Genomic DNA, 6297 nt, shown 5'->3' with positions numbered 1-6297 from the left:
GCTTGCACATTTTGAAGCCATCCAAAGCAATGTGTCCACTTTTTTGCCAGGTTGATGAACAAGCGAGTGACTTTAATATTCCTGCCATTACTTGTCCTGTAACTGTTGTTGATGAATAACTGCCAGAAGGTTCCACATCCAGACGGCAGAGCCTTTTTTTTCCGCAAGAAGATTCCGAAGAGAGTGATGAAGGCTCCAGTCTAGACAACGAGTCCCAGGTGCAGCTTAATCGCTTCTTACAGCTTCGAGACGTCATTCCAGTACGTCACACGTTATAAGTGCCGTGGAATACAGCGCACGAGCGTACTAAACGCAGATACTTACGGAAAGCTCAACAATGTATATCTGCAATGCTTGATGTCCTGGCACCTGAAAATTCGCAAGAACTGTGGACGGAGCTTTGTGATAGTCATTTTGTAAGCAGAGAGAGTCAGGTTGTGGTCGAAGGCAGAAGTGAAAAAGAGACGGAGCTTCTTAATGCATTTGCTGAGAGCTACTTGAACGCGCAACATTGGAGCACCAGACGACAAATACTCTCATTGATGGCAGATAAGTTATCCCTTAAGGAGATGAGAGAGTTTATTCCAGCCGTTACTAGCTATCGCTACAACATTGCCCAACGCCACAGGCTGTTACCTGGAAGAGCTGCTCCTCTTCCAAACCAGGAGAAAAAGAGAATGAGGATTGAACCTGAAAAATTAGAACATTTTGTTTCTTTCATAACGAGTCCACACGTAATTCAAGATGTTCCTTTTGGGGAAAAACTTCAGAAAATTGTCAACTGGCGAGATCATAAAAACACCCAATGTGATCAGAACAATGATACCAGAGCGTATTGTCCAGCAGTATCAACAATGTTGCTGTGAAACCAACTTTGAGCTTATGAGTAAGAGAACCCCACAAAGAGTTTTGGCGGTGTGTTCTTCATCTGTTCGCAAGTCTCTTCAAGGACTTGATAACTTTTCAGCACAAGGAGCGGACGCATTGGATCATTTAGAGAAACTCGTAGACAAGCTTGTTGACTGTGGCAAGACTCAGCAATGGGCGAGGGAAATTAAGCAGCAACTTCGTTTGTCGAAGCAGTACCTAAAGGACGACTATAAGGTGGGTGCATATTTTATAATTATTCGTTGCCTTTGCGTAAGTGATGTAGTAGACTTCTTACTATGATACACGGCTACCCTTTTCTTTCTCTCCAAGTCCTTTTTATGCTTAATTCACGAAACAAGAGTTTGCAATTCACTGTAATACGCTTACACACATGTATACAACGCCGAGAATCGGTTAAGTAATCTTTTTGAAATGTCGATGCGCATGCGTTGCTTTGCAAATATGCACTGAATCCCGCGGTTGTCATTTTACTTTTTTTTTTTAGGTACATGCAGTGGAGTCCTCAGAGGTTCCCGATCATTGTCGAATTTATGCGCTAAGTGATCCAGGCAATGCAGAATTTCAGGGCTCCTGCGACCATCTCCACAATGAGTCATGTGTGCAGTGTTATGAGTTAGAGGAAGTCATGCGTACCATAGAAGATGAGTGATCAATTGCGTTTTCGTCAGCAGAAGATCAAGCTGACATGCTGCATACTATCAAACAGGCAAGGGATGATATCATTAGCTGGAAAGCCCATCAGCTACGTTCAGTCCACCAAGCTGAGGCAAAGCATTCAGTTTTAGCCAAACTCGAGAGCCGATCGGTGCTGTTAGTCCAGGACTGGGCAATGAAATATATGCCCCGAAAATATCGAGAGGCACAGTCAGATTGGTTTGCGAAGCGAGGATTGCCATGGCACATTAGCGTTGCCATAAGACGGTCAGAGGGCTCTGAGCACTTTGAATCGCAGACACTTGTTCACGTATTTCAAAGCTGCGCCCAAGACAGTGTGACTGTGGCTTTGATAATGCTTGACTGCCTCACTACCCTGAAAAAGGAAATTCCAGACCTGGAAATGGCTTATTACAAACAAGATAACGCTGGCTGTTATCACAGCGGAAATTCAATCCTCTCAGCTAAGCTGGCCAGTGATGCAGTGATCCTCAAGGTGGAAAGGGGGTATGTGATCGCAAAGCAGCAACAATCAAAGGAGACGTTGGAAGGTACGCAAACGAAGGCAATGATGTCATCAACGCTTTACAGCTCAAAACAGGCATTGAATCTGGCCAAGGAACCACAGGAGTGACCGCAAGCTATGTTGCTGCCAAGCCGTCAAGCACCTTTAATATCAAATGGGATGGGATAAGCTTACTCAACAATTTTGAGTACGATGAAACTGGCGAACGAGTGTGGAGAGCATTCAATGTGGGTTCCGGTAAAGTAGTGCCATGGGCAAAGTTCGAAGGAGTCATGAAGCAGCCCGAAAAATTGGAAATCCTAGAACCCCCATCGCAGAATGTAAGTGGTGCACCGCCGTTCAAGATTGTGAGACATCGACATATCAAGAAAAGCTCTGTCAAAGCAGATTTCTCAACTGAAAACGAAAACCAAGATCGAAGCGGCACTGGTCAAAATAAGCCAGATGACATGCTTTTCCCGTGTCCAGAGGATGGATGTGTAAAAGCATACAGTCGCTTTGCAAACCTCCAGACACACCTAGATACTGGAAAACATCAAATGATGCTCGAACAGGAAACTCTCTACGATAGAGCTAAAAGAGAATATTCTTCCAAGCAGACGGAGGGATGAAGTCGAATTCCAAGCATTCAAGTTACTGTCCAAGCAAAGAGTGACGCCTTGCCGCCTCTTCCAATGGGATGGGCCCTGAAGACAATTAAGAAAAAGGTGCGTTTTACAAAGAAACAGACCGAATTCTTAAGTGACCAATTTCAAAAAGGGGAGCAAAGTGGACGGAAAAGCGATCCACAGGGAGTTTCGAAAGCAATGTGCTTAGCAAGAGACCAGGCGGGGGAACGCCGATTTCAACCTGATGAAGTCCTTACGTCGCAGCAGATTAGTGGCTATTTTAGCCGTCTTTCAGCAAAGAAGCGATTAGAAGTTACAGCCGCCGGTAACGAAGCAAAAGCTAGTGAAGTCTCAGAAGTGGCCATGGAGAGTGCCGACGAGGACGAAATTTCGCCGATGCTGAGAGTCATCTATCTGCTGTGTGTGCAAATGTGATGAGAGACGTGGCTATTCGCCATCCGATTTATCTTTCGACCTTAACATCTGCGAACTTGTACAAAAACGTACACTCACAACTTTAAGAGTGGATAGGCTAAGAGACATGTGCATCGACCTTAGGCTGGATATTTCTGACATTGCACCTCAGAAGAGGAAAAAGCCATACATCGCACGACTCACACAATTAGTCCAGGAGTGTACCTGCACTTCCAAGTAACTGAGCACTATACGTTTCACTAATAACTGATCCGCTGATTATAAAAGGCGGTGCGTATACAATTTTTAAGAGGGCGTTGCGTTATGCATCTCATTACGGCGTCACAGTATTTAACCGAAATACGGCCGGTAGTCATCTTTTGATTGTCAAAGGTCCCAAAGAAATAAAACCCAAATCGTAAAGAACTATCTTTCAAGGCTTCTTGGTAGTGTTATTGTAAACTTTGAGACACTACCACATGTATTTTTGCCAAGCTATTCTAGGCCACCTTTGCCTTAATTTCAAAAGGCCGAAAATGTCGTCTCTTAACAGAGACGTAGCTCCTCCAGGAATAACACGAGACAAAAACTATCACTTTTTCTCGTTAAAGCAAGTCCAACTCTATATTTCTATAGCTAGAAAAGTCCTTCTGTAACATTTTTGTTCGTATGACAGCTGCCCGAAAAGTGCATAATTTAAGGATCGCGCTTGGCGAAATTTGAGCAATTGACCCGCCGAAAGTGTTCAACGGTTTATTCCCGTTAAAGCGCATATTTCAAACATCTAACCCCATTTCCGTTACTTTACTATATAAGGCTACCTACAGGCAAAAAATGAGCCAAATCGATTTTTGGCCGTGTCCGCGATTTTTTCGATAATCTTTGATTTTTACTGACATTTACTCTTAAATCGCACTCTTTTACATCATTGTTGTTCTCAGCACCTTTATTTCAATAACAACACCTCATTTGCTCATAGTTCCATTGATTAATACCTCGGAGTCACTACTTGGCAGTTCTTCTATAAGAATTTATGACATAGCCTCAGCGAAGCGCGCTTTCTGATTGGCTAATACGCTCGATCCATTTGCCCGTGGGTTGCACGCTGACGACAGCTTGTTTATTTGTCCTTTTTCTCGGCAATTTTTTTCATCGATGTTGACACTTTGTAATCTTTAACTCCTATTTTTCTTCTCCTAAAATATGGAAAAAGCTAATAAAATCTTCCGGAGATGAGGAATATCATTCCTGAGAGCTACCAAATTTCGAGCTTAAGTTTTTTGCCGGGCCTCCACCTAAGAAATTTGCGGGTTTAAGCGAGCGAGCAGGAGTTGAATCAGCTAGTTGAACAAAGGCACTCGGCACTCGGAGACGGACCCAAAAAGCAATAAACTGGTCTATATCAACCTTTCGAGGTTACTAATGCATAGCAGGAATCTTAGAGAGAATTTTCTAGCGATTTGACAACAATAAAATTCAGCACAAGCTTTCACTATAAAACTTTTCAGTGTAAAACTTTTCTGGCATCGAAAGCCATTTAAATGCTTTCGGCGAACAAAACATGAAAGCTTTAGCAAATCTTTGTTTGTGAAGTCTTACATTCGAAATCCTTCTGTTCCAAAAACGTTAAAGGTAATAGTGTTTCTGAGCTTTAGTAAAGGGAGTTTTACCAAATATTGGTAGCCTCGGATGAATTATTTCAGTTCCCGGGTATTAGTTTTGCTCGAACGCTCGTCGCTCGATCGTGGATTAAACTCTTGAAAAACCAGCCGCTCGAAGGAACGACTGCATCGTGCACAAATATAAACTTACATTTCTGACATTTTCCTTTAGGCCTCTGTCTTCTGTTCATTTTAGCTTATTTTACCAAGTAACGAAAGTGACAGAGATTATTTTTAAAAGCCATTCATGTGTTCAAGTTCAGCCTTAGACGCGCAACTCATCAAATTTAAAACGAAGTGGAAAGGAAAACGTAACCCAGAAACCTGCTATCGAGTAAGAGCATCTCAAACAGCTCAAAGCCAGGGGCGTTTGTTCACTTTCTTCTCCAATCTCGCTTTTAAGACATGTCCGGTTCCATATTGTTCTTTCCTTTTGCCGAAGAGGCCGTGAAGGACAAAGAGCTCAAACACCAAAATTAAAGCTTCAACCTTGCGCAGTTTGTTTTCAATTCTTCGGAAAACTAATCCAAATTTATGCTTAACCAACTTTTAAGAAACGCTTCTACCGACTGCAATTTTTTGTTTGTTGTCAGTTTGATATCTAGATTAACTGAGCAGTTTGAAATTGTTTTTTTTTTTTTTTTTTTTTTGCCCGAGAGACTATTAACTCGCCGCGATCCAAGAAAAGTTTTGATGTGTCGCTTTATCAGATTTTTGAATGACCATTTTCGCGTGGTTTATCGTCCTTTTGACTTCATGTAAGTCGGACGAGATTCAAAAGTCTCAATGTTATAAAGGAAATGGTAAGCGTGCAATGTGCAGCTGTCGGGTTATGGATGCACTTGGGAGGTTTGCTAAGCACTCAAGAAGCTAGAGTCGCACTCGGCGAGCGACTCTCACGCTTCTTTCGTGCTTAGCAACCTCCCGCGTGCATCCATAACTCAATCGTTGCTCGCTGCACGCTTACCATTTCTTAATGACTTCAGAATGTCGTTCGATCGTCTTCCCAAAAGGATAGGCTGCCTCAGCCTTTCTTCTTAAAATTTCCATGGCCCGTGTTTTGCGAAAATCGCGCGTTAATTTAATGTATGTAAACCTAACTTTTGGAAAATTCGCGTTAATTTTGTGGAACGTAACAAAATTTTTCTTCGCTTTGTCGATGGGCATCGTTAATTTCCTTTATTATATGGCTGTGTCTCACAAGGACTGAGAACTACCGAATTCACGAATTTGATTGGCTGAAATCGATATTGACCGCGGTCTAGATTTTCCCATCTAGACCGACATCTAGACCGGTTTCATTTTGCGTTGAAAAAGAAGCAAAACTAAAATACAAAAATGTTCACCGTTTTCTTTTGTTTTCTTCTCAATCATTTATGGAAGTACCAAAAAGCCTGAGGACAAAAAAAAAAGTAAAGAGGACGGGCAAATTTCGGCAGGTTTAAGTTAAGCTCATCGCTGTTCGCAAGCAAACCAGTTACATAAACGAATTAAAGTTTTCTTCTTTGCCATATAATAAACATTTTATTAACCGAGCTAAGTC

The 6297-nt window shown here is 42.2% G+C and overlaps 1 pseudogene; it reads left to right on the top strand.

The window, feature by feature from the left end:
- Positions 1 to 3503, top strand: LOC149109907 (uncharacterized; annotated as a pseudogene).
- The last annotated feature ends 2794 nt before the right edge of the window (positions 3504 to 6297 follow it).

Source organism: Orbicella faveolata, unplaced genomic scaffold (assembly GCF_042242905.1).
Source record: "Orbicella faveolata isolate gen_17 unplaced genomic scaffold, um_ofav_v1 contig_25, whole genome shotgun sequence".
Taxonomy (NCBI): domain Eukaryota; kingdom Metazoa; phylum Cnidaria; class Anthozoa; order Scleractinia; family Merulinidae; genus Orbicella; species Orbicella faveolata.
This window is presented reverse-complemented; position numbering and strand designations above follow the sequence as displayed.